Source organism: Atractosteus spatula, chromosome 10 (genome assembly GCF_055471065.1).
Source record: "Atractosteus spatula isolate fAtrSpa1 chromosome 10, fAtrSpa1.hap1, whole genome shotgun sequence".
Lineage (NCBI taxonomy): Eukaryota > Metazoa > Chordata > Actinopteri > Semionotiformes > Lepisosteidae > Atractosteus > Atractosteus spatula.
The window spans coordinates 21,639,355-21,658,579 of NC_142715.1; the positions used below are offsets into that span (position 1 = coordinate 21,639,355).

At 41.7% G+C, this 19,225-nt stretch overlaps 2 non-coding genes and 2 pseudogenes across 2 annotated transcripts; all 4 read left to right on the plus strand.

The window, feature by feature from the left end:
• Positions 1-1,214: 1,214 nt before the first annotated feature.
• LOC148825804 (5S ribosomal RNA) lies at positions 1,215-1,333 on the plus strand (annotated as a pseudogene).
• Positions 1,334-1,870: 537 nt separating this feature from the next.
• Positions 1,871-1,989, plus strand: LOC148825805 (5S ribosomal RNA; annotated as a pseudogene).
• A 537-nt stretch (positions 1,990-2,526) lies between these two features.
• On the plus strand, positions 2,527-2,645 carry LOC148825806 (5S ribosomal RNA). Its single transcript, XR_016092786.1, has one exon. It is a non-coding gene; the product is annotated as a 5S ribosomal RNA (ribosomal RNA).
• A 537-nt stretch (positions 2,646-3,182) lies between these two features.
• Positions 3,183-3,301, plus strand: LOC148825807 (5S ribosomal RNA). The gene has a single exon (XR_016093081.1). It is a non-coding gene; the product is annotated as a 5S ribosomal RNA (ribosomal RNA).
• The last annotated feature ends 15,924 nt before the right edge of the window (positions 3,302-19,225 follow it).

Below are 19,225 nucleotides of genomic sequence, written 5' to 3' on the forward strand. Positions count from 1 at the left end.
TTACTTGGTTCCTGTCCTTAGTAGAAGAACTACTGAGGACAACCACTTCTGAGATGGTGCAGCCATTGCAGGTACATCTTGCATACAGTCTAGGCAGTGCCATTCCTATACATGTCAACCCCGAAGCCAAGGAAATAGGTTTCCTGTTGAACCTTCCCATCGTGAGTGGCAAGGATATCTATAGACTCAAGTCTATATCGAACGTTGGCTTCTGGAGGGGGGACATGCATGTGAAGTTGACCACCCCACCGCTCGTAGCTTACCAAGAGGATGATCCAAATTTGTATCTTGCTCCAAACCTGGAACTGTGTATATCAACCAAGGATATCCACTGGGTATGCCTAAGTAAGCCATTCCTTAGGGACACAACTCAGAGGTTGTGTGGTATCAGAAAGGGGGCTGCCACTGAAAAGTGTAAAGCCACAGTGACGAGCAGAAGTGAGGTTAACGAACCCCAGGTTGAGCAGGTGGGAAAGAAATGGCTGGTCAGCACACCACAGTTAACTGTTACAATAACCTATGACAGACATGATACAGCTACCGAAGTGCAGCTACCCAACCAAACAGTTTTTCTACAAGTTCCTGAAGGAGCTATAGTGCATCTCAATGATTTAGCACTGTATCACCTGGAGTCAGAACTGTATGAAACGGAACTCGAGATTGTGGACGCTTTCAGAGGACACAGCGTTGACTTGGATGAGAGAATCCAAGAGACAGTAAGTCTTGAGGGTGTACAGGTAGTCGAATTTGTTCTTAACAACACAAACTTAAAAACTACACTGGTAGGTCCCAAGCATAGTCGTTGTGGATCCTCTGGGACGCTAGGAACAATAAACGTGGTCATCTTGACACTGCTGCTGGGTAGCTGGATCATGGCTGGGGTAATGTGTTGGATGCTGTTCTCTTCTATCAAAGCCTTGCGGGGTAGTCGCGTTTTTCAGAATTGTATTGAGATCGTTTTCCACAGAGCTCAGATGTCAAAGCACAGCAGCAGCTCTCCACAGCGATCCTCTATAGCGCCCTTTCTCCCGCAGCTCCGTCCTCATTGGAAGGAAGCAAGAGTGAAAGGCTGAAGTGAAATAGAGCGGGGACGAAGGCAGTGAAGAGAGAGAACGTGGGAAGAAGAGAAAAACGCAAGGGAAAAAAAGCAGCGTTGTAAAAGAGGTGACGGAGCTGTCCTCTTTATAAGAAGGGTGCCAGCGACCCTTGCTCTCGATTACGGCCACACCCCCTTGAGCACGCCTGATCTCGTCTGATCTTGGAAGCTAAACAGGGATGGGCCTGGTTAGTACTTGGATGGGAGACCGCCTAGGAATACCAGGTGCTGTAAGCTTTTAAGCGCAGGAGGCGCCCTATCCTCGCTCGCTCGCTCATTCCCCTGTTCACACGAGCAGTGCGGCTTGTCCGTCTGTTTATTTGTCAGCTTTGGCGAGACACGGGTGCTTGTGTATTAGCGTGAGCGTTTTTTATTCTGATCATGAACAGTTTTACAAGTCCGCAAAGGATCGAGGAAAGGTTTATCGCCAGCTGAAAAGAGACACAGCGCTTCGGCTGTGGAGACTTGTTCGGCTGGCGTTCGGGGAGTCGCGTTTTTCAGAATTGTATTGAGATCGTTTTCCACAGAGCTCAGATGTCAAAGCACAGCAGCAGCTCTCCACAGCGATCCTCTATAGCGCCCTTTCTCCCGCAGCTCCGTCCTCATTGGAAGGAAGCAAGAGTGAAAGGCTGAAGTGAAATAGAGCGGGGACGAAGGCAGTGAAGAGAGAGAACGTGGGAAGAAGAGAAAAACGCAAGGGAAAAAAAGCAGTGTCGTAAAAGAGGTGACGGAGCTGTCCTCTCTATAAGAAGGGTGCCAGCGAGCCTTGCTCTCGCTTACGGCCACACCCCCTTGAGCACGCCTGATCTCGTCTGATCTCGGAAGCTAAACAGGGATGGGCCTGGTTAGTACTTGGATGGGAGACCGCCTCGGAATACCGGGTGCTGTAAGCTTTTAAGCGCAGGAGGCGCCCTATCCCCGCTCGCTCGCTCATTCCCCTGTTCACACGTGCAGTGCGGCTTGTCCGTCTGTTTATTTGTCAGCTTTGGCGAGACACGGGTGCTTGTGTATTAGCGTGAGCGTTTTTTATTCTGATCATGAACAGTTTTACAAGTCCGCAAAGGATCGAGGAAAGGTTTATCGCCAGCTGAAAAGAGACACAGCGCTTCGGCTGTGGAGACTTGTTCGGCTGGCGTTCGGGGAGTCGCGTTTTTCAGAATTGTATTGAGATCGTTTTCCACAGAGCTCAGATGTCAAAGCACTGCAGCAGCTCTCCACAGCGATCCTCTATAGCGCCCTTTCTCCCCCAGCTCCGTCCTCATTGGAAGGAAGCAAGAGTGAAAGGCTGAAGTGAAATAGAGCGGGGACGAAGGCAGTGAAGAGAGAGAACGTGGGAAGAAGAGAAAAACGCAAGGGAAAAAAAGCAGCGTCGTAAAAGAGGTGACGGAGCTGTCCTCTCTATAAGAAGGGTGCCAGCGACCCTTGCTCTCGCTTACGGCCACACCCCCTTGAGCACGCCTGATCTCATCTGATCTCGGAAGCTAAACAGGGATGGGCCTGGTTAGTACTTGGATGGGAGACCGCCTGGGAATACCGGGTGCTGTAAGCTTTTAAGCGCAGGAGGCGCCCTATCCCCGCTCGCTCGCTCATTCCCCTGTTCACACGTGCAGTGCGGCTTGTCCGTCTGTTTATTTGTCAGCTTTGGCGAGACACGGGTGCTTGTGTATTAGCGTGAGCGTTTTTTATTCTGATCATGAACAGTTTTACAAGTCCGCAAAGGATCGAGGAAAGGTTTATCGCCAGCTGAAAAGAGACACAGCGCTTCGGCTGTGGAGACTTGTTCGGCTGGCGTTCGGGGAGTCGCGTTTTTCAGAATTGTATTGAGATCGTTTTCCACAGAGCTCAGATGTCAAAGCACAGCAGCAGCTCTCCACAGCGATCCTCTATAGCGCCCTTTCTCCCGCAGCTCCGTCCTCATTGGAAGGAAGCAAGAGTGAAAGGCTGAAGTGAAATAGAGCGGGGACGAAGGCAGTGAAGAGAGAGAACGTGGGAAGAAGAGAAAAACGCAAGGGAAAAAAAGCAGCGTCGTAAAAGAGGTGACGGAGCTGTCCTCTCTATAAGAAGGGTGCCAGCGAGCCTTGCTCTCGCTTACGGCCACACCCCCTTGAGCACACCTGATCTCGTCTGATCTCGGAAGCTAAACAGGGATGGGCCTGGTTAGTACTTGGATGGGAGACCGCCTGGGAATACCAGGTGCTGTAAGCCTTTAATTGCAGGAGGCACCCTATCTTCGCTCACTCGCTCATTCTCCTGTTCACACGTGCAGTGCGGCTTTTTGGCTTTTTATTTGTCAGCTTTGGTGAGACACAGGTGCTTGTGTATTAGCATGAGCGTTTTATATTCTCATCATGAACCTTATATACTGTATCTCTACATCCCATAACCTTTAACGGCAGGTGCCTGGGTGTGGACATGTTCTGATGTAATATTTAATTTAAAAGTAAACATTTTAGTAAAGTCTGTTATATTGTTAAAATCTATAAGCGTTATAAATATCAATTTTTGCTCGTGCTTATAATTTATCGCTGCTAAATGTGTCTTTTTTCAATTATTTTAACACTTTTATGACCTATCCACTAAAATATAAAGACCTGCCCTACAACGCTCTTCTCAAAAGATAAAATAAGTTTTACATTTTTTGATTCAATGTAATTTCTTTTCTAGAGAAACACATCATTTGAGGCTTGGGTTGCATGTTAATATTTTTAAGGTTTAAAGACTTTACGTTCACGGTACGTGGAAAATCATTTCAAACTTTTGAAAAGTTGTTGAGAATTTGTCATTGAAATAAGCTTACATATTTTAATTCAACGTGATTACTTTTCACTCTCGATAAAACACGTGTGATTTTGGGGCGGGGGAATATGGTGGGGCGTTCTAAAACATCACAACCATTTGAAAACTGTCTTGAGCTATGTAGGCATGGTTACAAATTTGGAGTTTATGCTTAAATTAGCTGACTTGCCGGTTTTGAAGTGTGACACCTGAGCTGTCAGGCCCCGATATTGACTGCTGCGAAGATGGCTTCTTTGAGTAGTGAATCATCGGATTCCTCTGCTATGCAAACTGAAGAAGTAGGTTGCTAAAATATTTTTTCTGATAGTGGAATTGTCGTTTCAATCTGTGTTTAGCGTATTTCGTTTTCAACACTTTGTCTTCTTTTTAGCAAAAGCTGACCCAGCACTCAGTGGTGTGTGACAGTGGCTGTCATGTGAACTCTGATGGTGATTCAGGTGTTGGGGGTCCATCAACGACTGATGAAGAGTTGCTACAAATGGTAAATATTAAACCACAGCAAGTTCGAAGCAAACGAAAAACTCTAACACAAAAGAGGCATTACAATTGTAAATATTTTAGGTAAAAAGCATGCCTATTTATTTTGTTAAGCCTTCCTTTTCTTTTTTCCTTTAATAGAATAACGAAGAGGTCGACGCATCAATCTTCAAACTACCATCAAGCTTGAATGTTTCGTGTCTGTTCATGTGTGTTCGCCAAAATGTGATTAATGATGATGTTCAACCTAGTTTAGCTAACGATGGCTCTAATGAGCCCGATGCTATGGATCAGATTGTAAAGTCGGTGGTATGTTGCACCTTCAACCATTGTTTAAAGGGGGTTGTGGTTGATGAATGCGCGGCCTGTTTGATTAATCATCCAGGTCAACGGGGTCACACATGCCTGGTTGTCCGGTGCGCGGATGGGTACTGTGGTGTCTCCGGGGGAAAGTTTATGTAAATGAAAGTATTACTCACACCACACTTTTCTTTCCTGAGTTTCGTGGCTTTTCTTCCTCCAACTATCTTCCAAATACAGTCCGTAATCCGTTCCCTTAATCCTGATCCGATCCGAGTTCCAAAAGTCCGTAATAAAGCCAATCCGCGATGTATTCTTATCCAGTGTCCGTAATCCAAAAACCATAAACCTTTTCTCCTTTCAGTAGTCCGTTATTCTTTAGCCCGATCTTTAACATACACCTCTTTCCTCTCTTTTCCTCCAAACCGCATTCACCTTATCGGCTTCCGCCCTGTTCACTGCCTCCAGGGCACTTATATTTCGGTTCCTGATGCGGCTCAGCTGTGTCTCATTGTTTCTCAGGGTAGACCCTTTCCATTTACCGGTCAGCTGATTCTTTTTGGCAGCCATTTTGCTAAGGTCCATATCTAGTATTTTAAGTAGGTCATTCCGAAAATACCTGTTATGAATGACCCTTCCCCTGGTCATGTTGCAGTACAAAGATGTGTTGTTTGCCGCATTAGAAATTTATAAGTGTCTCAGTTTAGCCCGAATTTTATCAGCTGTTCTGTACATCGCCAGTGGCCTGGGTGCCTATACTTTTACAGATGATACTGAGCGGAGTATAAAGCACTTGCTGAGAAAAATAATTGACGACCGCTCGCCATATGAGTATGTACGCTCCTTACTTGTAAAGGTAGATGGAAAAATACTACACGTGACTTTTGGTGCATTGCAAAACTTATTTTATACTTATTTATACATATTTTTACAGAAAAGAAAAAAGATCTATGTAAAACCAGGGCTGTGAAATACTCGCAATGTGAATAGAGCTTTCACTCTGTTTTACAGACACAGGTGTGCCATCGTGAGAAGAATGAAAAATTTCGAATGTATATGTAAGAATTCTTACAAAAAGTGCTTTACACTCTTCTTTCTGCAAAGCTTGAAATGAAAATCAATTAACTGAATGCTAATGTCCTTGAATTTGTTAAAGAGATAGATGTGCATGTAAAGAACATGAGTGAAATTACTGCGATTCTGATGTTTTCAGATCAGAAACTGAAGCCTGGCGGATTCAGCGGTGTGTATTCCAAAACTACAACGTATTTTACATAGAACCTGTGGTAACACCGTCCCTCTGATCACTCAGGCTAATTTATTTGCTCTGTTAGGGTCGCCCAGTTCGGTGTTCACGACTATAGAAATGGCAAGAGAAAGGGCGTTATGAATGCTTTTTCAGATGCTGCTGAGTTTCTGAACAATGTTGGGGCGATAGCTACAACTAATTTTCTGCACCAACATTTAATTGGCGATTGCAAGCAGTAGTCTGTAATGTGTGTGAAAAGTTTAAAAGTGTATACTGGGATGTTTCTGTAATTTAAAACCTACTGATGAAATAAAGTGGTTCACATTTCACATGCTATTTGTCCTGCGAGTTCTTTCTGTGACACTTTACTCAGTCAGTCAGTCAGTGTGCATGTGTGCGTGCGTGCGTGCGTGCGTGCGTGCGTGCGTGCGTGCGCTCACATCCCAGAAACTCGCGGCACTCACCAGACTTCCCACACCGCCGATTCCCTAGGGTTATAATAGATTGCATTCAAACCTGCAGCAGACATGATCACCTTCCATCCCTCGTTGCTAATACGCTCTTTCACACACTTATTTATAAATCGAAGGGGATGCGGTGGTGGGCATTTGGACCCTGAGGCCTGGGGCTGCTAGGGGTGGAAGGCGGGACAACAACACTCATTATGACACACCATTGGCTCTCGAGGGGGCGGGACATCCGCCCATAACATTGCACCATTGGCCGATAAGGGGGCAGGACATCTGCCCATGGCGGCCTCCCATTGGCTGAAAAAGGGGGCGTGGTACCTGTCAAAATGTTTGATGAAAGGTGTCGCTTTATAAAAACAGCCCTCGGATCATCAACTCAATCAGGAACTCCCAGTCTCACAACTGCATTCCCTCGGTGCTTCCCTACCACCCTAACCCAATTTCTATCCCCAGGACCATCATTAACAATGACTACATTTTACAGGACGATCCCTCCATTGGTACTCTTTTTTCCGACCGCCCAATCATCTCTTATCGCTGACCACCACATAAGCTTCTTGTTCACAGCTCCCTCACACTCAGCACCTTCCCCTGCAATAGCACTCGCTGCATCACTGGCAAATACATATCTAACGACATTCAGGGCATCACAGGACAATTCCGGATAACCCTGACAACATCCTGTATCTCATTTACTGTATCTCTTGCAAAAAATGCCCAGCTATCTACATTTGGGAAACCGAAAGGAGACTAGGAGAATGCTTCAGAGAACATATTAGGGCTGGGAAGGTTAAAGATTTCTCCAAGCCCATAGTTTTTCTTTTCACCTCAAATAGCCAGGATCTTCAATGACTGACTTATTTTAATGTAATCTTCTCTATTCTCTTGCAGGTTTTGACTTTCTTCACCTCTCTCCATTTTGCACTTCCTGTGTGGCCTCTCTGCTGCTCCTGCCTCCTCCCCTCTCCCAGCTTTTGTTCTTCTGTGCTATTTAATCTTTGTAATCTGCCCTGTCTTTCTCACACCTGAAGAAGGCTTCACAGCCGAAACATTGAGTTTTCTCTCTTCTCTTTTCAGTATGGAATAAATCTATTACTTGTTCCTTTGCAGACTACACATGCTGACATAGTTTAGTTCAGGTGGGTAGCTGCTTCAATATACATTTGTAAATGTCAATTTAAAACTGTAAAAATAGTAAGATTGTAACTCCACTTTAAAACGTGGCAAGAAATAGACACATGGGAGGCTACACCCTGGAAAGGACACCAGTCCATCCCAGGGCAAAGATATAAAAAATAAACATATAGGCAGCACATATCAAGCCTTACAAGAAATCATTAACACCCTCACCACACACCACAGGTCCATTAAACTCAAATACACCAAGCATGGTAGCCTGATAGACTTCCTAGACACCACCACATACAAGGTTTCTTCCTTCAACAACACAGACAAACTGGACATCAAGGTATTTTTCAAAGACACATTCACACGGCTTACTGCACAAGGATAGCTTCCACCCAAAACATACTTTAAAAAGACTGGTAAAATCACAACTCCTACACTAACACAAAATCTGTACACAACAACAAGACTTTGAGGAAGCCAAATACACACTCTTCCCAGCTTTATGCCAGAGAAGATACACACAAAGTTTCCTCAAAAATGTGGCACAAACATTTCTAAATAGAAAAACTCCAGATGACAGAAAAATACCCCTCAACACATCATATTCTCAACTCAGCATAAAAACCAACCAAAAACCATGATATTAGAAAACACAAACATACTAAGGGAGCACAAAATCATATCTGCACACAGAAAAAAACAAAAACCTTCAGCATTAATTAGTCCAAAGCAAGCTAAAACCTGTACAAAACAGATCATATACACCAAGAGCCAAACATTTCATAACAGAAAACAATGATCCAAAACAAAGAAACTAAAGAAATCTTCCAGTTGCAAAGGGCACTCTCAGAAAACATCAATAACGCCATCTACAGCATCCAGTGCAAAAAGTGCGGGGTGACCTATGTGGGGGGAACGGGTAACTCCATCCGAACCCAGGTACATCAGGAACCACGGGACTGGAAAGCAACCCCAACTGGACAGAGATAGAAAGAAAGAAAAAGGAAAGGGAGTGGATCAAAAGACTTAATACTATCTTTACACAAGACCTGAACATCAGAAAAACCGGGAGGGTTTTAGTCGTTGGAAGGAGAGTGCTCTCCTTGTCCCAGATGGCCCCCTCTCGGATAAAATCTGGGAGAAGGAGCTTTGTTCCCCTCTCCTAACTAGCCAGATCCTACAGGGACTGGAACTCTTCACCATACTAACACGCAACAAACAGAAGAATAACTGAAACCAATCAGCTATGGAAACTCGCACAGCTTGCACAGTCCTACTAGGGAGGAAAACAAAAGACCCTGATTGCCTATTGAGATGTTAATGGTCCATGCATAATCCCCACCAGGGAAAGCAGAAACCCATTCACCAACTGAAACTGCACCTACTCATACAGAAACGTACAGAAGGAACACAGACCATAGGATACAAACTAGCCCCCTAGGAGGAACTACAACACACTGCCCCTTACAAAACAGGATAAAAACAGGCCAGCATGGACACAGTGTCCCAGAACAATGCCTGAAGAAGACCCAGGCAGAAACATAGCGACACACAGAAAGGCAAGATTGTCTTCCTATGGAGCCACAGATTCTACAGAGGTAAAGCTGCCTAACAGTGGAAACCTAACGGTGTCAACGAAGCTTTAGGCATTTAAATGGTAAGTATGGATCAATCCAGAGTTGACAACGCACGCAACCGTACGGTTACCCTCCACACTGCCTACACAACAAACATGTCAAACAGACAGGATACCTTCCAACAAGGAACCAGGATCATCTACAAAATGATCCAAACAGTCCACCATTTACAAAACACAGCAGTTTTATTGGACGGGAGAACCGAGCACCCGCCAGCCTACGACGGAAGACCGAGGAACTCATAAAACCTGCCAAGCCACCCAAACTTACATATTTGAAGCTGGTAAGCAATGCCAAAAATTGGCTTCACACCACACTGCAGATCCTCGAAGAGCAAAATCTGTCATACAACTAGAGGATCTTGAGCTTCCCCACTGGGAGGAAGCTTTCACACTTGCTTCCAACTGATCAAAGAAACATTATGGGAGGAAATTGCAGAACACCACCTTTGGACCCTACAGTACACAAGCTATCAATACTGGGTTATGGAAGGACACTCGGGCAGATCAAATTATCACAGCAGTTTTTAAATTCTACAACGACTTCTACTGGAAAGACTGCGAACAAGACCAAGTAAGAGTTAAGTTGTTTTATAAAGTCATTAATTTAGAGCAAGGTATAATTCTGATAAAAATACAATAAACAATATGGTGAAGCTATTGGAGAGAAAATTAAGGCTCGGTTAAGAAACTGAAACAGTCTTGACTTGTTCCTTTACACAAAAGTTATTTATTTTCAAAAGAGACCCATGAGGATTCCTCTGGTGTGCAAGACCTGCCTGAAGACATTTGACCAGTTTCCTCTTCACCTAAAGAAGGTGTGTATGAAATGAGCCTCAGCAGAGGAGATCAGCAAGTTCCTTCTCCAGGCCAGGAAGGACTTGTTGAATCACCTGAGGAATGGGCAGGTCGGGGATTGCAAGAGCATAGGGCTCATGTGTGGTGAGAATGTGAGACTGGCGGAGTCCATGGACTGTTTTATGTGGAATCCTGAAGACACATCAGCAAGGTAAGATATTTATAATTTATAAGGCTTCTTCTGTTTCATTTCTAACCTTTACCTTTATGTAAGGGTATGTTAAAATGATATACCAGTGGTCCAGATGCCCTGAGCAAGAGGCTGCTGTCCAGGAGGAAGAGATGCCAGAGACTGAAGTGGAAGAGGAAGGGGAAGATGTGAGTTCTGGAGAACTTTCTATTTTTGTCAAAAGTATCTTTTGTTTTATACTTGTATTCTAGTTTGTCTTCGAAGTAAAAATGTTTAAATGTGTATTTTGTATTCCTACTGTCTCCCCAGTTCTTAAAAGCCATCAGCAGGCTCTCAGGAAGACGGTGACCCAGGCTGGACTGGACAGAACGCACTCCCTGGATGCTCCTCACCTGGCTGGGTTTAAACAGGACCTTACCAAGGATCTTGGAGTGGCAGATTGCTCTCAGGAGGTATTTATTTTTAAAGGCATTTAAAATTGAGCAGTGATATTTCCATAGCACATGTTTTTACTCCTTAGCTTAAAATTCACCCATGTGAAATCTCAGCCATAAACATAGTGACTCTACATTTGTCAGGTAGAAAATGTTTCCAGATTCCTGTTTTTATGGATCCATCTGCATCTTCCTTAAACTTTGTAAAGGGCCTATCCAAAACAACAATTATTGTAACCAAATGAAGACCACTGGACTGTCTCACCAAATCATTGCTAATTATATTAAGAACATAAACCATTTTCCGGGCTACATCCTAAATGATATCAGTGTGAAAGTAGAGGATCCCAGCCTGGCTAACCTCCTCATCAACTTCCAAAGTATCCTAAAGGATATTCAGAAGAAGAACAGTAAGAATGTTGCCAAGAGATTACTAAAAATAGGTCATTTTCATTTTAAAACTTCTTTCAGTTGTACTTTTAATCTGAATACAAAAAAAGTTGATGAGTATTAATTTCTCCCACAGATATAGACAGTTGCAGAGTCCAGAACCAAGTACGAAGGATTGCTGGAAGGTGTTGCAAAGTGTTGCAAAGAGAGATGTGTTGCACAGACTGGGCAAGACATCACCTTGCCTGAGCAGCTTCTTGTACTGTATTACCTGCAGGTCTTTCTCCAGCTGAAGCACCTGTAGCACCCAGGGGTGGTAAAGAACATGACAGTAAGAATACTTTCATACAACAAAAGTAAGAAATTACATATATGGGATTTTTACAGTTTGGTGTATTCATTTTTATTTTCTCGCTATTACAGGTTGAGGAATGGGTGCAAAGAAAGTGTTGTTTCAACAAGTGGGCACAAAAATGGTCATAATTCCTATTAAAGAGCACAAAACCTCAAACAACAGCTGGCTTCCCTTGCATTGAGTGAAGAAGAGGAACATGCAAGTTGATGGCTACATTGATATACCCATCCACTCAATTCAGGGTTGTGGTAGAACTGGAACCATCCTGGCAAGCAGTGGATGCAAAGTACTGTATCACCCATAATGTGACACCAGTCCATCACAGGACTCACTCACACCATGGCCAATTTTCATAGAAGCCAATTAAAATCCATGTTAATACCGAACAAAAGACCTCCACCTGCATAGCTCCAATCATGTACGGTATTTAAGAAAATCTGGAATGTACCTTAATTGCATTTTATTTGTGTTTTATCAGCCGTTTCATCTTTACTTCACTAAACTGCGCTGTACTGCCCAGGTCAGCAGCTGTGAAAGGAGACGGAGAAGATGGACTGGTCAGCCAATGTATCAACAGTGTCTGAAGTGCTTGAGAAGTGGAAGCCCAACACAGGACTGCCACCAAATGGCATGCAAATTAAAAAGTTGATAAAGTATCAAATCTGGGAAGGCCTGAGCATCACTGACGATCCTGTGAAGGGGAAGAAGTTTGTGACTTCCAGGTGTTTCCAGAAGGGAGAGGTGGTGTGTGATTACAATGGCAAGGTCATCACAAAGACAACTGCTGAAGCTCACAGATGACAGAGGGAGACATGAGATGTCTTTTCTTTTCAGATGAACCTGCACAAAAACTGCATTGATGCTCGTGAAAAACACTGAGCCTGCCTCCCGGATAAGGAGGCAAATCGGAAGATGGATAAATCCATCAAAGAGAAAAGACAATGTAAGGGCTGTAAGAAAGTCATTTATAATCAACGAACAGCCTGTCATAATTCTGTCTGTGACAAAAAGGGACATTGTTGAGGGGAGAAGAGCTCCTCTGTGATTACAGCATTTCCAGGAAATAATTTCAAGGTGAAGGACAAGCTCTGGAGTGGTTGGTTCACTGACCATTTCCAAAAAAGAAACTAAGTAAGTATATTAAAGTGCATATTTTGAAGATATTCATTTTCTTGTACCTTGGAATTAATGTAAAAATTATATTCGTGTTAATGTCTTGAAAATAGCATTTCTCATTCTCATCAGCAAGGATATAAGGAAGGGATATGGGACTGCTAAAAAGATACATGATTTTCAGAAGAGTATAGAAGGCAGATAACTATCCCACTCAATTGTTACTGCAAAGAAATGCCACAGTGTAAACAAAAAGGTGAACCATTCTTGAAATTTATTGACAGAATCTGAATAGCACGGCATTCCCAAACCAGGCACTGGAGTTTCCTGCAGCGTTAGATGGGTAGTCTCTTGGTAAGAGAGAGATCGACAGAGTACTGGACTTCATGAACGACACCTTTCCAATTCATCGAGAACAGAGCCCACAAGATCTAGAGTCTAGAGAACAATTTCTTACAATATTAGTGGTAGTTTCTGAATAGGTTAAGGACAACATAGTTGTAGAGCTATCTTGCAACTTCTTAAAAGTTGTAAAAGTGATTACCATATTGCCAGTGGTTTATATTTAAAACCTAAAGATTTTAAATTGAATCTTTCTTAAACAAAGGACATTTTTCACAGGAACAGCAGCCTAAATCAGTTGATGACTGTAAATATGACAAGCTTGTGATAAATTTTAAAGTGCAAAACAAAGTTGTATTGTTTTGGTTTTGTCTTCAACATCATATTAATAGGCATGTTATTTTTAGAGCAGCTGCCTGCCATTCACCACCAGCCAAGATGCCACGAGGTACATGAAATGACCCAGAAGTACTTAATGATACAGAGAAGAGCATATGGGGGGAAAAAAAAGAAGACAAGAAATATCCATTAACACGTGCATCTAGAAGCCAGAAGACGGGTGATGATCAGCATTTCAAAAGCAGACACTGGAGGTTGAATTCAAGTTTTAACAGTGATTGTCTATGTTTGGCTTCAACACAAATCATATTAATATGCTCACGTTATTAATTTGTACAAAGTCCCCAATATTCATTACAGGCGACGTTCCCAGGAGTACACACGACCCAGCCAGAACGTGGTTAGCTGACGTGCAGTGGACCTCAGGGAAAGAACTCTTGCCCACACGGATGTCTCTGCTCTGAAAACCACTGGATAAAGGTATATGGCGGTCTGTTCTCAGCTGTTGATTTTGTGAAAAATATTGAATATGAAAGATTGAAGTGTCACTATTCAATGAAGTTCAGACATAAGTATTATGTTGAGAAGCTAGATCTGTTCTACTAATAGCTTTAGTACCTTAATATTGTACTGTTTGCTCTGGTTTTCAGACATCAGTCCAAGATCATTGGTGGGTTAATTGATTTCTGGTAAGATTGGCCCCACGTTTGAGTGTGTGTTTACATTTCTATCTGGCATCCTCAAAAGATGGTTTTGTTTCCTTTTCTTAATTGCTCTTGATTACTAGAGTTTATTTGGCATGATACATTTGTGATAAATGCTTTTTCTTTGTGAATAGTCTTATTTTAATCTACATAATGTCAATGAGTTAGTACCTTAAAGAACAAGCAGTAAAAGAAATGACATTTCAGGTTTTTTAGCTAAAGTTACTGAGATTCCTTTACAGTGCAGAGACCCATCTTTAATATGCTGTGTGTGCTCATAAATGGACTTGAAATTTGTTTTTGTCACAATGTAAAGGTATAATAAATAGATAATATACTCTATTTATCAAGACTTGACTATTTTAATTCCATACTTCCATTGACTGCTTTGGAATGCATTCCTTACAATTTTCCTAAATAATCATTGTCTCACAGTGTAGACCTGGGTGACATAACAGGGGTCAGGGCTGTGTTGACTGGAGGTTTGTGTAGACTGGCCATTGTCTATGTGAGACTGTGGGATCACTAGGGGTCCCCCCCCCCCAACACCTGTAACATTGTCAAGTGGTATAATTACCTACAAAAGCTAAAGTTTCCTCCATTAAGGGGTCACTATTTGTCAGTCACTATCAGTCCGGGACACTCTATGCTAGATTGGACTGTTGTCTTTGGAAGATGGGGTCACAGGTGATGAAATAGACCACAGTGGCAGTCCTGCCTAGCTGTTATATCACTGACAGACTCACCCACACATTGAGAAGAGAGCACTGGTTTCTGTGCAGAAAGCAGAACAACTCACTTTAACTGGTCAGTTAGGTCTAATGAGTTTTATTGCCCTTGACATCTAACTTACTCCAGCCCCCCTTGTGGAAACAACCCCTAATTACTGTTCATGAGCTCCTGGCCACACTTGTTCCCAGTGGAACCAACCTGGAGCAGCAGAACAGAGGTTTTTTTTTTCTTTAAGTTGTCTGCTGTTGTAAAACAAGTCATCCCTTGGGAATAAAAACTCTCCCTCTAGTCTGGTTGGTATCTCCTTTATTTGCCCCATATTCCCAGGGCAAAGCAGCTGAGTGATCAAAAGCTGAACTGCAAGGAGCTGAATTTCACACTGGGTTACAACAGACCCTGGTGGGAGAATGGGCAGGAGAGGGCCGGTTGTGCTCCTGAACTAGTCCCCTCCTCTCCTACTCTCGTATTTGCATCACAGTCTATAAACTCCAGCCCTATTGCTTTTCTTCCAGTTCATTTTTTTTAATACAGCTCGTGAATTATGTATACTCTTGTGAAGTATCAAGAAAGCACTCTTATCTTTATTCCCGACGGTCTAGCACAGTAACCACAACTCCAATAACTTTAACTAGAGGAAGAAATCCATCTTCTGCTCAAAAGGAAACATTGAAATCATAAATCTCCAACACTGGCTGGAGGCTCTGTGTGTCCGTGCTCAGCGGTTATATAGGACAGGACTCAGCGCGCAGCAGGTGCGGCTCATTGCTCTATGCTCCCCGTGCGGAATGCGCGTCTCCTCCTTCCAGACTCGTAACACCGCTGCATACATCCCTCTTAAATCCCAGAAACACAGAAACTCCGGGGTGTTTCTGTGAGTCAGTACTGGGTTTCTCTGTTCGAGGTTACAAGCAGAAACAAAAAAAGCGCTGAAAGCAGGAAGTTATTTCTGCTCGTAGGCATAAACGTGTAAAAATAAATGTTCTGATTCCTAAAACCCTAATAAAATCCATCTAAGTCTCCCTTTCGTTCCCAATGCACATAACTGAATATAAACCAGTCAAGTTCAGGTACTTTTCTGATGTACAGTATCTGAATAGTTGTGGCGCGGCTGTTGTAACAAAGATACTTAGGAACTTTTTTTTCATACGAGCTCTTGCCGTTTTTAAAATGAATATTTTTTTGAATTCGCTAAATCACACGAAACACCAGCATCACTTATCGTAAGCATCTGACATATTACATTCCTGAATGTTAAACCCATTTAGCATTTATTTTTAACTTGTTTTTTTTTTAAATTAAACACCTGTTAACTTAGTCCGGATCGCGGTCACCGAGGACCACTCCTGTCTCCCCAGATGACACTTATTATTTTTAAGATAAACGCGAGATAAACAACGTTTGTTTGAAACCGCTCCACAAATTTTCTCACATGCACGTATTCTCAAATATCACCACAACAAAATCATAAAGTTTGTTTCCACAGACATGACACTATTATGCAATAAACCAATAAATTAATGAACTAGCAGAATCCCAATAAAAACACCCGATCACCTGGCCAGCCCAGCATGTCAATATCATACATTTTTACCAACAAAACCGCAAAAGCAAAAACCAGCATATAAATATATATCCCATGTTTTTACCTTATTCTGGAGCATGATATATATCCAAAATAACCCAGACTAGTTTATCTCAAGAGCTAGAGACTAGTAAACGTTACTGATTACGTAATAAATGTTTGAAGAACGAGCGCCAGAAATAAGGCGATTTGATTGGTAAAAACCGCTGTCATTCTTTGTATTTTCAGCCATTCAGAGCCCTTAGGGGGTGAGACTTCCTCTAGAAGCTTCAGGCTGCATTTTTAGCTGTCAATCATTGACTCAGAAGGGATAATCAATCATTTTTTTATCAGTTTCTTATCAGTGCTCCTTTTTTTTCATACCAGAAGGCAACTCTGAGGTTTTTTTTCATTGCATAACAGCAGGTAAAGGCTCTCTAGCAGTGTCTTAAGGTTTTTATAGCAATTGCAATGGTTTTTATTCTTATTATTTTCAATATTTTTATGATTTTTTATTATAGGCGTGAAATTTCATTCCAGGTCCAGTCTTCACAAAACATGATGTAGAATTTTTTCTAATTGATCCATTTGTCCCAAATTTTTATCCAAGCTAGTAGCCACCTAGAACAAGGTTTTCAAATCATTCCCAGGCCCTTGACATGCATACAGTTGAAAACTCTGACCTCTGAAGACCAAAAAAAAATGTTCGCCAGCTGTTTTTTTTTGTTTTTTTTTTCATATGTTTGTCTGCTGAGTGGACACATTAAGAAATATAAGAAATTTGACTATTCACACTCAAAGCCAAGGGGGTTAGCTTCAATTTAAGACCTGAACCAGGCTCCTGCTATGTTCTGCTGCAGAGATATAACAAATGTTTAAGGGGGAGGAAATTCCAGGTGGACATTGGCTAAATATGTCACTGGTAGTAAAAGGTTAAGTATTCTTGCCATTTTTAGCATATTGTAAGTGGATTTTTTGCAAACATTTTATTTTTTAAATCACATGAAACACAATCAACCCATTGTAACTTCACATTGATAATTCCTGAGCTTTATAACTGTGTATTATTTCTTTTTACCTTGTTTTAATATTTTTTTTATTATTTTTGCATTTTACAGAGCTTTTTAATATATTGTGAGCATTTTAGTGTCATTTTAAAATAGGACTATCAATGCTCCTGACTTTTAAACCTGTATTTATTCTGACATTATTATCTCCACCTGCAGATGAGGGAGGTATTTGATCTTAAATTTGTTGATTTGGGGGGAAAATATACATTCATTTCCTTGTATGTATCACCAGTGGGAAAATTGGCATTTTTGGATGAATTGCAATCTTTACTGCAAGGCCTTCAGACTGATATAGAAATGACTGGAGATTTAAATGACACATTTGATAAATCAGACAGGAACAGCATAACATCTAAAATGGCAGAACCCTCTAAAGTACTGAAAAAATTCCGGCACATTCATAATAAATACAATTTATTTAATTTAAAGCATAAAATTTGCTTTAAAAAGAAAACCACAATTTGTACGATATCATATTTCAATATCGACGTTCAGATGAAGAATTTGAGAATTTGAATATCAATGGAGAGTACATTGATTTTGGGACAATGTTTGCATCTGAATAATCCTTCCTCCTGGAAAGAAGGAAAAAAAAAGTTTTGAGTCTCAGTCTTCAGGATCCCCCCCAAAAAACGTGCAAATTTGTTTCCGATGTATTTTGGATAAAGATATAACTCTCATAGAAGATACATTTTATCAGTTGAATGCAGTCGATACTTTCGACTTTTTATATGATGATAGGACCTACATTTAGGGCTCAGTACTGATAACACTGCTGCTATTGATGGAGTAGAAATAAGTGATGTACTGGCAGTTTTTTTTTTTTCTGAGGCAAGAAGTCCTAGAACACCTCCTATAAAAATGTTAAGATTCAGAGCAAGAAATATTTTTCCACCTCACCTAATGCTATTGCATTAACGAGGCTGAAGCTGGCTTCTTATTCGCCAGCTGCTGCTTTGCGTTTTTCGTTCCATCTTAAATGCTGCTGCTGTGATGTTATGTCGTCTTTCGCCTGTAGATGGCTCTCTACAGTCATTTTTAAAAATACTTATCCGGATGTATTACTGTACATTTCCTCAGTAAAGGGGAATATGTAAGTAGAGACTGTCCAAATTGCATTTTTGTATGAAACACATTTCAGAAACACAACTCACAATAAAACAAACTGGCATGTTATACCAGGAGTAAATAAGACAAAGGCAAAACGTAAATTCACTGGCACTTTCTGCATATTTTCCAGGACCTTGCCTTCTGATCATAAAAAGTCTCAAACTCTTGCATTTTACAAGAAATTTTAATATAGCAGTTTTAAATGGGACATTTACAACATGGCATATGAGACTATATGGTTAACTGAGGATGAGCAGAGGGTGATCCAACCTACCTCCTGGTTATAAAAATGTCTAAAAATTCTGACACAGATGTGTGAGAGACAATGGAAAAGACTATCAAAATCCTGAACTTCAGGACATTGTACTGTACCGTTTTTTAAATACGACCTTCTGAACATGGCATGAGAGAATACATTGTCAAATGGTAAATGCAATGTTTGCTATATTGCTAGGGCCCTCCCTCCTGATTTTAAAATCGTCTCATATTTCTGACATCAAGGTGTGAGACACAATACAACAGACTGTCAAAATCCTGAACTTCAGGACATTTTATGATACCATTTTAAAAATATGACCCTCTGGCATGTGAGAAAATGGCATGTGAGAATGCATTGGGAAAAGGTGAATGCAATTTCTGCTGAATTGCTATGGCCCTCCCTCCTGATTACAAACTCGTCTCACAATTCTGACACTGAGGTGTGAGACACAATGTAACAGACACTATTAAATTGTGAAGTACAAGAGATTATACTGTTACGTTTTTTTTTAATATTGAACAAGTCCCTCTGGCATGTGAGGACTTGTAGTCAACAAAATAGCACACATTCTGCCAATTTGCTTTGTCCCTCCTTCCTCGTTACCAAAACATCTTAGTATACCGACACTAAGGTAAATGTCTCTAAATCCAGAAGTTAAGTTGTCAAAGTATATCAG